The 12,829-nt window shown below is 40.1% G+C and overlaps 1 protein-coding gene across 1 annotated transcript in view; it reads left to right on the top strand.

The window, feature by feature from the left end:
- RASEF (RAS and EF-hand domain containing) overlaps window positions 1-12,829 on the top strand; it is a 77,698-nt gene that overhangs the window by 1,856 nt on the left and 63,013 nt on the right. The gene's annotated exons all lie outside the window — the stretch shown is intronic.

Here is a 12,829-nt window from a genome sequence, read left to right as displayed (position 1 = left end):
GCTATTTTTCACTTCATGCCCCGGCGATACACACATTTCAGTGCCGTAAGTGTTTTTCTGCTTTATGTTTGGATTTTAGCTGAAATTTTGCTGAGCTCTGGCTGTCGTTATTAAGACGCCCTGAAAGGCATCATTTTGGTTGGCAGTTTGCACATCTGAGACAGAACATTGAAAAGGAAGCATCCCTGGAAGGTTGTCAGTGTGCTTGTTCATTGGAAGTCCTCACTTCCTCCTCCTCCCAACTTCTCCCTCCAGCTTGGAAAGTAAGGGGAATATTGGGCATGGAGAGTGACTCACTGCCATAGAAGGGTTGTGTAGAGAAAGTGGGTGTGTAACGATCTTTTCTATTATTTACAAATGAGTTACTCCCCAACCAGGGAAGTAGCAAAATTTAAACACTGCTACAACCTATACTCTTTCTTTGAGTCATCTTTCATCTGTAACTTAGTTTGGGTGCAGCTAGTTAAAAAAAGTAAGAATTTTAGGAATGAGGCAGGGTGAGTCCACATCATATTGGATATGATGTATGCATACATGTGGATCTGTTTTTCACAGTTGTCTAGTCTCAGCAACAAATATTTTACACACAACCTTAAATGATTGAAATGACCTGGATCAGCGTACAAACCAGGAATTAATATTATTGGTGGAATTATTATTATCATGTTGCCTTTCCAAATTCTTCAGAGATTACTACATTTAATGGCCACTTGTGTCACCTGGTAGACTTGTGTCCTAAGCCTCACCTCCTGGTGTGAGATTAAGAAGTACAATATTTGTCTTCCTCTCATGTTCAAGTGGAAGAGATCTAAACTGAGTTGCTGCATCAGATTGTTACCATGGCAGCCATCCACTGTTTTGGTAAATTGGATTAATTCTACTTCACTTCCTCATACAGCTGTTCACCTTTCCTTCCTTCCATCCAAATGTGATTTAAACATTTTTTTGTTATTGATAATGCTGTCGGCATTATTTCAGCCAAATGTATTCCACAAACATTACCAATTGCCTGCCATATGCCAAATACTGGCTTAGATACTGTCCTAGGTTGCTGGGGACAAAGAGAAGAATGGTATGTAGTTCATGCCCTCAAGATGCTCATGGTGTGGATGAAACATTTTTCCAACAACTTCATTGAAGAACATTTAAAGGCAAAGAACATTTGTAGGAAACTCCCTGTATTGTGGACATAGCCCAACAGACGGCTGCAAGCAAGAATTTTCTTTGAAGTCTTGAGTTTTTCTTTAAAAAGTCATTAAGTTGTTCATCTTTGTACACAATATTTTGGGACTTGTTTTCATATAAAATATGAAGGGAGAATTTCATATAAATTCTGAAGGGAGAATTGTCTTTCCAGGAGGGTGTGCCATTCCAGCTTGTGGCTTTGTTTCCCACCTGGGACTCAATCTTATCCCTTGGGGACAGTCTGCCCCAGAGCTATCCTGGGGAATGTTCACATCCAGTTTGAGAAGAACGGATATTAAATAGGAAAATGTTTGGTTCCTATAAAGGCAAAGCATGACACTGTTGATTTTCATTTAAAGAATCTTTCAAGCAAAATATTAAGCAATTTTGGGTTAAACTCCCCAGTCATCAGTAGTCGTGATGTTAGAGGGAAGATAATATTGCGTCATGAAGGGATGAAAGTAGCTTTTGGAGTGTGTGTCATTCTTGAGTTCATTTTCTCTTAGAAAATTGAGGGACTTTTTCTTTTGAAGGCTGAGGAAGGATTGTCCAAGGAGTTGTGTGACCTGGGTAAGCTGAGCCTGGCAGGTGTGAAGGGTCTGCAAGGTCAGGATGGGCCTTGACCACTTCCTGGTCAGTTTGATAAGGTCAGCCAACAGATGAAGGCAGCAGGACAATGTGATGTAGTTACATAAGAGAATTTGGGAGGACAGGTGCTACCAGGCTAAGAAAAGTCCTGGAAGTAGGAAGAAAATGTGTGGGTGTTGAGGGTGGAGGGGCAGGGCAGAGAGCCAACTTATAATGTAGCCTTGCCAGTTTCTGATGCCTGGGTCATTGTCTTGGTGAAAGGGAGTTTCCTACTCAGAAGATACTCAGTAAATGTTTGCCAAATGGATAGAATAAATCAGTATTCTTTGATTGTTGTTTCATATATCTGCATTTTGAGAGAGAGTGTAGTTCATGCTGTGAGCATTTTCTCTACTTCTTTTGCAGGTTCTCTCACTTTTTTTTTTTTTAGTTACTGTTTTGAGCCAGTCTTGGTGTTCAAAGATTGCCAAGAGAAGGAAATAGGCTGTGTGTGTGTGTGTGTGTGTGTGTGTGTGTGTGTATTGAGCATTTGATGGATGGCTGAGAGGAGGGATGAAGGCCTCTTCTCTGACCTCTAGTCAGAGCTGAAGCTTTTCAGTGTTTTCTCAACTCCATTTGCAGCAATTTTGAGTGTTATCTGTGAATTGATTCATGCTGATAAATTAACTTAGAAAACCCCACATTCTCACAAACAGGAATGTGAGGGTGCAGCTGGCACTGGAACCACCGAGGGTCTGTGAGTGGGCACAGGTATCCCAAAAGTATCCAAAGGAGGGACAGCTTCAGGTCAGGTGCCTGAGGGTGTGGCAGGTATAGTGATGGGTGACCTGCCAGGCAGTGCTAGGCTAGGATTTGTTGAGACGTCAATATCAGCACCGTTAGCTATTTCACATGGTTTGCGATGTTTCTACATGCACAATGTCTAAGGGGATTCTTTTATTTGGTAATTTAAAAACAAATTTAATTGAGAGGAACCAAAACTTTCCACATGTGAATTGTACAAAGATTGGCAAAACGGCTTACCTTATTAAACTCAAGAGGAAAGGCTCACCCATTGGACAGCAATCCTATTTAATTGGGAAATTTTTAAAAACAAGTAGCTGCCAGTAGGCAGGGGCAAAGTTTCAGTACTGGTGAGGGTTGCTTCTCCATTTCCCCTTCTTTGGTTCTAGTTTAGCCCTTTTCAGAGTGATTGCCTTGTTTTGTAATAGTGTAGTTGCTTCACAGCTCCCTTAATTTACATGATACAGTGCTTGACAAGATAGAAAAGGGAGAGGAGAGACAGAGGCAAAGAAAGACATAAATACATCAGAAGTGAGCCGGAGAGCAAGAGAGAAGGCCAGAGATAAGAGTGGCAGAGGGGGACGTGGTGAGAGGGAGTGAAACACAGAGATCAGATGGAGGGGAAAGGAAGAGAGACTGATGGATTCCATCCTGCCTCGGTTTCCGCTCTTTCCACTTAGTAGAAAGGTGGCCCTGAGTCACCTTGAGATGAGAGAGGTAAATCAGCTCTTTCCTCTTTGATCTCAGCTCTTGAGTATCTTCCACATGTGAGCATCTTGGTGCTTTGGGATGTGTTTGTGGTATTTAAAGACATATATATATATAGGTATATATGAATATATGTATATATGAATATGTATATATGGATATATATATGTGTGTATTTTTTCATGCTCATGGCCAGTAATATCTGGTTCTCATCCAAGAAGAGAAGATGTGTTCTAGCTTTGCAACATGGTGGTGGGCTACACCCAAGTCCTAGATGAGGTTCAAGGGTGCTTTTGACTGTATGGGGTATTTACCTTGAGTACCAGATTTGGGATCTATCAGTATGCTCGGCATAGGTTTTCTGGAGGTTTCTTTACCTTTTCTGGATTCTGAACCGGGATCCTAACATCTTTGTCTCTGTTTATGTCTGTATCTGTATTTCCTTGTTTTCTAACTGTTGCTATTCTGTAGCTTTTTGCTTTTTCTCTTTCTCTTTTTGCTTTTTCTCTGTCACAGTTATGTGTATCATTACTCTGCTGAGTGGGAGAAACCTGTCTCTTGATAACTACAGCTCATTATTGGTGTATAGAAATGCTACTGATTTTTGTACATTGATTTTTGTATCCTGAGAATTAACTGAATTCATTTATCAAAGCTTAGGAGTCTTTTATAGGAGTCTTTAGGGTTTTCTAGATATAAGATTATATTGTCAGCCAACAGAGATAATTTGACTTCCTGTTTTCCAATTTGGATGGGTTTATTTCTTTCTCTTGCCTGATTACTCTGGCTAGGACTTCCAGTATTTTATTGAGAAGGAGTGGTGAGAGCGGGCATACTTACCTTGCTCCAGATTGTAGGGGGAATGAACCTTTGATCCTTCCTCCTGGGCCTTTTGTGAATCTGTGCATGCCTTAGGTTTTATGAGCTCTACTTGCTGGGTGGTGGCCACTTCTGGTTCTGATATTTGAATTTAATCTCAAGGTAGTAATTTCTTTTTGGCTTTCAGATTTTGGAAAGGTATTCTGGCCTTCTAGTCCTTAGAAGGCTCTCAGTGTTAGCCATCTGAGCAGTGGCCTGCTGTGACCCTCAGAATTCACTGATTGCTCAGAGCTTTGCTCTCAGAATTTGAAGAAAGATGATTTATTCTGTCCTGGTTTGTGTAAAAAGAAAAAGGCTTAAAAAGAAAAAGTCTTAAAACTTAGTGTTACCAGGGAGACTGTACTCCCAGAACTACAGAGTCTTCTCTAACCTTTCCTCAAACCTGAACTTGTGATTTATTTTTCTCCAAAACTACTGTTAAATTCAGTTACACTACCCCTGTCTCTTTAAGCATGTACAAATCTTTATCTGTTTCTTATTTTCTGCCCAGGTTATCCAATCTTTTTTCATTTGTACAATGAAAGTAGCTGTATCATATGGGGAAAGGTTAGTGTGCCATGGTGATTCCAAGTGTGTTTTGAATCCTTTTTCTCTCCTAAGAGGGTATATACAGTATGCCTTCTTGCTTCATGTATCACTTATTACAATTTGGGTAGCACTTGAGTGCAGTATGTAGTCAGAAGAGGGAAATGGGAAGAGAATATTTATTCTGACTGTTCAGGGCTGCCTCACCTGACTGTATTAGTCTCATATGAGGTTGTAAAATGGAAAGTAAAACACTTGTCTGTCTCCCAGAGGGAAGTTCTAATGGTGGAATTTATCTATGACACATAGGATTTCTTTAGAATTTTGTCAAACAAACAAGTTCATTGCTTCAACTTGTAAATATTCAGGGTCTTCCAAATGATAATTGCTTTTGTCAGAGTAATTATAAGAAGAGTGAATTTTAACCCTTAAGGCCTTAGTCTATATGTCTTATAAAAACAGGATATACAGCTCCAGTAGTGCACGTTTCTTTGATCCTTTCTCCAGTTCACCCAATATTGACATTGCCCTTGACATCTCACTAGGCACTATATTTATATACCTGACCCTGACCTTGTTTCTCACCTTCTTAAATACTCAGGAGTTTCTGACACCTGAACGACCTGGGATGTGGAATAATGAATGGGAAAATCCCTCCTGCCTCACCAAAACACCACTCATTCTGGACTATGGATGTTTCACATCAAATGTTTCTCAAATTGGGAGCCATAGACCCTTCAGGGTCCTTACATATATCTTTGGGAGTTTTAGGAGACCAAATATTCTTATTTTCATTTTGGCAATAATGTAAAATAAATTGATGTGAGCTCATTCCAAATCACCTGCATTACAGATTTGGATGACTCTTGTATTACAGATTTGGCTACACAATTTCAAAACCTGCCTTTGTGTTCGTGAGGCGTCCCATAACACTGTGTGCATTGTCTTGGGCTAAAAAGGAAGGCAGAAAGGTGGGCTGTGCATGTGAGCCATGTGTTCACATAATCCGAAGGTGACTGACAACAGAGTACTGGATTTTCTGTGGTCTCAATAGAAAAGTGATGGGAGAATGGGGTTTTGATCATAGAAATGTGCTCAAGATAGCCACGTATGAGCCAGTCCCACACTGACATTGACTGTGGAGATGTAGCTTGGAGAACTGCATCCCGGTCAGGTTAGCTGACTATTGCTAATTCTGATGTCATTGATTTTGTAAATGTGTGTCGGTTTTAGAAATGTACTGATGCTGTTGGTACAAGGAAGTTTATATCTGATTTATGTTTGTTCATAGTTAAGTGTAATGTGTTATAAGCAATGTTTAAGTCAACTCTGGAATTCACAGGATTCTTTTTTTTTTTTTTTTGGAGACGGAGTCTCACTCTGTCGCCCTGGCTGGAGTGCAGTGGTGTGATCTCAGCTCACTGCAACCTTTGCCTCCCGGGTTCAAGCGATTCTCCTGCCTCAGCCTCCCGAGTAGCTGGGATTACAGGCATGCACTACCACACCCGACTAATTTTTGTATTTTTAGTACAGATAGTACTATGTTTGCCATGCTGGTCTCGAACTCCTGGACTCAGGTGATCCGCCTTCCTCGGCCTCCCAAAGTGTTGGGATGACAGGCGTGAGCCACTGCACAGCCTCACAGGAGTCTTTAATAAGGTCTACATGTTAATCAAGTATGAGAAATATTCTAACGGGACTTGAAATCCTCAAGAACTATATAGGACAGAAAACATAAGTGTTTCATTTCTCAATGTGTATTTATCTCCTCTGTCATTTAAATTGAGGGCATAACACTATGGAAAAAGTAAATCTTAAATCTCCCAATCCTAAACAAGGAACGTCTGTGTTATTTTCCCACAGAAGAAACTCTTCTCGCCTTTTTTCCTATTTTTCATTCATTCATTCATTCATTCATTCATTTACTTGTTCATTCCTTCACTTAAACATTTTTTTTTGTATCCACTGTATGCCCAGGACTGCACGAGGCACTAGTACTTAGAAATAGTCTCCTGCCAAAAGTCCAAGCTGCTTGGCTGGTTTCTCTCTATTCAGAAGGTGATGACATCAGTGAGGATATAAAGTAGCAAGAATCACGAGGTAGATGGCCGGGGTCCAGCTCTCAGTGGTGGTCAGAAATCAAACAGACCAGTTACACTCAGGGAGTTTCCACCCCTCTACCATAGAGAAGTGACGCCTTCATGCCTTCTTTTACAAGGCTGAAGTGTGCCAAAACTTCTTTCTTTTGTAGTCCAGCATCAATAGGACTGCAGGTCCCTGTCAGATGACCTCCAAGCTCCTTCCGCTCATACTACACTGTGGGCTGTGATTGATGGAGGAGGGCTCACAAACATGGAGGCCTCCAGAGCCAGGCAGGTAACGCTGACCCAGTGATGTGGAGTCTATGGCCAGTAAGAGCCTCTGCTTTGTATGCTGGGAGGAAAGCCACTTCTCAGCTCAGCCACTTTTCAGCTCTGGACAGCAGCTGCCATGCAGGATGCAGGTCCAATGTTGACAGTGATGCTGGATTTTAAGTGCAAATTTCCAATTTTGCATAGCTAAAGAGACAGCATTTCCAGTGTGCAACCTGTGAATGTGCCCTGGTTAATTCAAATGTTAGGTTTGATCTCATTTTGAAGATCCCTGTTGATTCGAGCATGTTGTTCCATGACATCCTAACTTAGAACTTTAATGGTGTTATTTCCCTTCTAAGTTTGTGGGATACCCTTTTGACCCAATGACAGTTTATCTTTACTTTCTTGTTTGCTCTTAGATGTTATTGTACTTTACAGAGTTATCTCACTCAGGCTCAACAGATGTTGTTGTATAATATTTTCTACTTCCAGGTTATGCTGCCCTAATGGGTATGTCCTAGGGGAGGAGGGCTAAGCTGTGAATGCATTGGGATGTCCAGGATACCTATTACTCTGATATTTTTCTTTCTATTCATCTGAAGCTGGAAGTACTTGGCTGTCACAGTTTTTAAGATGTTTGAAAAGTCAATTGGAATGAAATGATTTGTGATAAAAAATAAGGGAATTTAGTTATAAGAGGTCATATTTTCTGGTATTGTAGTATTGTTTTCTTTCATTGTTGGAATTCTTTGTCCATTAGGCAAAAGTTGTATTTTAGGGTTAAGAAATTTGAACAGCCACGAAAGCTGTGTATCTGGGTTACTTTTCCTCTTTTTTTTTTTCGTTTTTTCTTTTTTTGTTTTGTTTTAGAGTAGTCTCTTAACAGGTTCAGTCAAGCTTTGTTCCTTAAATGTTCTCACATGTATCTGTCCTTGTCTTCCATTTTTAAGTGACCAGGAAGAAACACCCAAGGTAATGGCATGTTCTGAGAGCTCCTTCCCACCACGTGCACACCAAGAGCAGCCACTATCTTCAATTTCAATTTTTAAAATTTAGTTTTGGGGTGTCTTCTGGGAAGGTTCAGCCTTGATGCCCTCTGTGATCATTTACAACTGTAAAAGTATGGCACATGCTCAGATGGCCATTTCATCATAATAGTATCTTTGATCAATTATATATTTTAAATGTCTAGATAGAAAGCAAAAAAGTACAAAAGGAGTTATTTATTCTGAAATCCGAATGCAGTGGTGAAAGTATCAACTATTGTTAGCTCCCTGTAGCTACCTGGTGCAAGGATGAAGGGCTTATGGGAGGTTTAGGCAGCATTTCTTGATTTGTTGCCCATCTGCCTAGCATGGTGAACTCTGCCATTTCATCCCCTGGGATGACACAGTCACCTCATAATTCTTGCTTGTATCAAACAGAATTACAGTCTGCTCTGAGCTGAGGTGGAAGAATTCATGAAGAACCAACCCACATTTGTTTAGAAAATCCATTTTAGGATACTCCTGTGTCATGTTTTCTGATGGGAATGCTGTAAACTAGTGTTAGTGTTTGTAGTGCAAAATACTTTTTCTTTTCCTCCTTGAGGATCTCTTGGTATAGCATGTACTTCAAACTGGCAGATATGGTTTGCTTGGGGATGCTAATGAATGAATTACAGTGTAGGCATTTCTGCTTGAACACAGTGTATACATTCCAGAAAAGCCTAGTGTTCTGCAAACATACACAGGGCATATGGAAAAAAAAGTAGGAATGGTGCAGACAACTCAATATCTATACTTCCATAATGAGAATACTCAAATAAGCAGTAATAATCCTAATAAAATACTAGCACAGTAAAAAAAGTCATGCGAGATCTTAATAGACATAGAAATACAGTAGTTCAGAATACCTGTGGGTATCTTAAAAATGATAACTATTGGGTACTAGGCTTAGTATCTGGGTGATGAAATAATCTGTACAACAGAGCCTCATGACACGAGTTTACCTGTGTAACAAACCTGCACATGTACCCCTGAGCCTAAAATAAGAGTTAAAAAATAATCTGAAAAAATGTTTAAACATGAAAATATAGGATTTTGCAGGTTTTTTTTTTTTTTTTTTCCCCGAAGGTGAAGGAAGCTTAATGGAGGTGTAGGGTTGTGGCTGCTTAGTTAGTGGAGCAAGGACAAAATGCACAAGGATCTGAGAGAACCCAGACAACACAGGTGGACAGTCTGTGCTAACAGTATAACCACAGTGCGAAACGGCATCAGGTCCACACTGCATTCCTCTGTAGCCTGCTGCATGCAGCTGTTAATGGACTTGCATTTCAGTGGCTGTTACTTGGGGGCACACTGGGAAAAGTCATTTCTGCTTTAGCATACTTCATTTACTGACCTAGGGAGTGAGCTAACTGATGGTGCAGGTACCTGCATTATGGCAGAGAAGTCCTAAAAAAACATCTTGAGTCCAGAACTCATGGGAAGCTCCAGCAAGGCACAAAGACAGAAATGAATGTCAGATTGATTCTGTGTACACAGATTCAAGGTTTTGTATTGGTCTAAAAGGATAATGCATCACCTCTCTCCTAAGAGATTATAGCAAATGAGCTGTCTTCAGGATAATAAAAGTGCTTTAGTCCACAAAAGTTCAGAAATCTATTAGGTTGTTAGAGTCCTAATGACCCTGGCTAAAATGAAAATATGATGGGATAGCTGAGCACTTGGAGCCTTGGGAAGTGACCTGCCCTGTTGAATGATATTTAAAATTAAGGTTCTTATCAGTAACAATTAAAGTTCTTATTCAGCTCTTTTCATCAGTCCTAGCATACATTCACTGTGAAGCTGGTACATTGGTCTACATTGATTAGCCCCAATGAAAGTGCAGTGATTTAAGACATTTGTATTAGAGTTCTCCAGAGGAACAGAACCAATAAGATGTGTGTATGTGTGCATACATGTACATACACACAGACACACATATAAAATGTATGTGTTATATATACCATATGTACACACATATCTCTTTACATATTATTTAGAAAGAGAGAGATGGAGAGATATTAATTTTAGGGAATTGACTCATGTGACTGTGGAGGCTGGTAAGTCCAAACTCTGCAGGGCAGGATGGCAGGCTGGAGACCCAGGGAGGGGTTGAGGTTGCAGTCCCGGTGAAAAGGTCATCTGCTAGCAGAATTCCCTCTTCCTCCTGGGAGATCAGTCTTTGTTCTGTTAAGGTCTTTACTGAATGGATGAGACTCACCTACCCACATTATGGAGGGTAAACTGCTTAATCAAAGTCTACTGATTTAAGTGTTAATCTCATGTACAGAATACCTTCACAGCAACATACTCACATGTTTGAGCAAATATCTGGCTACTGTGGCCTAGACAAGTTGACATAAATAAAATTCACCATCATAGCCACTAAGAAAGTTTTTCAAATATTCTCAGTTTTGAGATCACAGAGCATTTTTGAATGCTTCTAGCTTGTAAGTAACAGAAAATTCAAACTATTTGAATCAGGAAAAATTCCTATACATATATTATACTCCCCCACTTTCCAAATGCCTAAACACTCCACAACAAAGTACCAAATTTCTAAGTCAACTTTAAAGTTATTAATATTTTTTTATCTCCCAAGAAAAGGCTTGCCCTACATCTGCTTATGGCTCTGAGATGCCCCTCTGGGAGGTCTTATTATTCAACCTTGTTCCTACCCCTCTGTCCTCACCCTACAATCCCACTCTTCATCAAAATACTCATAACTTCAAACTGAGCACCTCACAGAAGATACCATCTTGGATTTGGGCAGCCATAGCCATCCAGCAAGCCACACAAACATTTTGCTTTGCTGGACTTTCCTGGGCAAATTCACTGCTTTCTGGCTTCCCTTCTTCTTCTCCTTCCTTCTCACTCCTTCCTTCCCTCCTTTCCGCAAATGCTCTGTGAAAGGAAGACATTGTGCCAAGAAGTCCAAAGGCTGACGTTTTAATGAGGAACAGGAAGAAATTTTTTCCAGTAGGAATGGGTTCTATCTGCTATGCCCAACGACTAGTTTTTGTCCCCGAGTTGGAAGTTACTAACAGGGATGTAATATGAGAGCACAGGGAAGCCAGAAGTGTTACACCAGGTATAGGTCCTAAAGCAGCCACAAGAGAGCTGCTAGATTCATTATTCAGTTCCCAGCAGCTCAGCGGGCACTGGTGTTAAATCACATCTTCTCTCTGCTAGTCAAGGGCATTTCTAGAAGTGCAAACTCTTAGGTCCCACTGCAGACTCGCTGAAGCATCTGCATTTTAACAGAATCCCTGAATAGTTTGTGCGTGTAGTAAACTCTGCTGAGAAAATGAGAAGCGAGAATGTGGGATGTGGCCACATCTGCTGGGCAGATGCTTTCAAAAAGGCAGAAAAGACCCAGAAAAAAAAATGCTAAACTGAGGTAGAAGAGATAAACTTCGCTGACTTCAAAATTTTGCCTTGGGGTGCTTCTGGTTATTTGATATCTGAATTTTGAGATGTTCATGACTGAGTTTACCTTGAAGATACAGTCATTTATACACCATCAAGTATTCTGTATATTTTGTGAATGTATTCTTCAAAGACAAAACCACATGCAAAAAAAGCACACAGAACGTAAGTGTACAGCTTGCTGAGTTTTCAGATGGAATGCTTGAATAAATCAGAATGCAGGTGAAGAAACAGAACATTTTACTACGTTGCGGAAGCCCAGGGTCCCCTCTCAATCACTGCAGACCCCTCTTTCCAGAGAAGTCATTGTCCTTTGCTTCTGTTTTGATGTTACATACATAGGTTCATACAATGCATTTGGCTTCTTTCAGTCACCATGATGTTTGTGAGCTTGTAGTTTAAAACTTCTATTTTCACTGATGTAGTCTATTCCACAGTGTGAAAATACCGCAATTGATTTATCCAGTTTACTAAAAATGTTCATTTGGATAATTTCTGTGTCATGGATGTCACACATAGTACTGCAGTGATCATCTGTCACAAGTCTTTTGGTAAGCATATGGACGTGAGCAACACATCGGTCAGAAAAATTGTTTGTAAAATCACTGAAGCTTTCCGTGCTAACTCAGGGTCATCATATGAAGTCTGGTTTTATCCCGGGAGGGAGTAGAATGATATCCCCAGGGATTTGTGGAGATGGTGGTTCAGCTTGGCATTTTAAGTTACTGTGTGGAGTGTTTGTCCTTGCCGTCAGGCTGCCAAATGACGTTTTACTATTCTCAGTACTTCCTTCCTTCCTGGGTCTTTTGTCTGTTGAAGTTTTGGAAAACAAATTATCAGGTACATTAGAATTGTGTTTTAAAAGCACTGTTTGAATGTAGATTATTTCTATACCAAGCAGGGGTGTCTCAGAGGCTGTTTTTCTTTTTCTGACGTTCCAACCTCCTTTTGGATTCTTCTTGGCGTCAGATACCTGAGTTTCAGATAGCTGGAGTGCTGCCATCATTTTGAAATTATAATATTAATATTATTTGTAGTTTTACTCCTGTTCCATTTTTATTCATACATTAACTCCTTTTTCAATTTTGTTTATTTTGGAGGTTCCTCAAGTAGATGCTGTAGTTCTAAATTATCTTTTTAGAAATTCAGCCACTTAGAGAGATAAGCACAAAACATGGAGTTATATTATTTTGAATACAAATAAGAAGTAGGTGCCCAGCCAGGAGTGGGCATGGTTCATGCTGAATGAATCCACTGGAGTCTGTCAGTCACCTCATATGTTGGTCACTGAAATTATTTTTAATCCTTTCTCTTTTGAGTCTTAGGGGAATGCTTAAAAAACTACACACCAAG

The sequence above is a fragment of the Pongo abelii genome, chromosome 13 (assembly GCF_028885655.2).
Source record: "Pongo abelii isolate AG06213 chromosome 13, NHGRI_mPonAbe1-v2.0_pri, whole genome shotgun sequence".
NCBI classification, from domain to species: domain Eukaryota; kingdom Metazoa; phylum Chordata; class Mammalia; order Primates; family Hominidae; genus Pongo; species Pongo abelii.
This window is presented reverse-complemented; position numbering and strand designations above follow the sequence as displayed.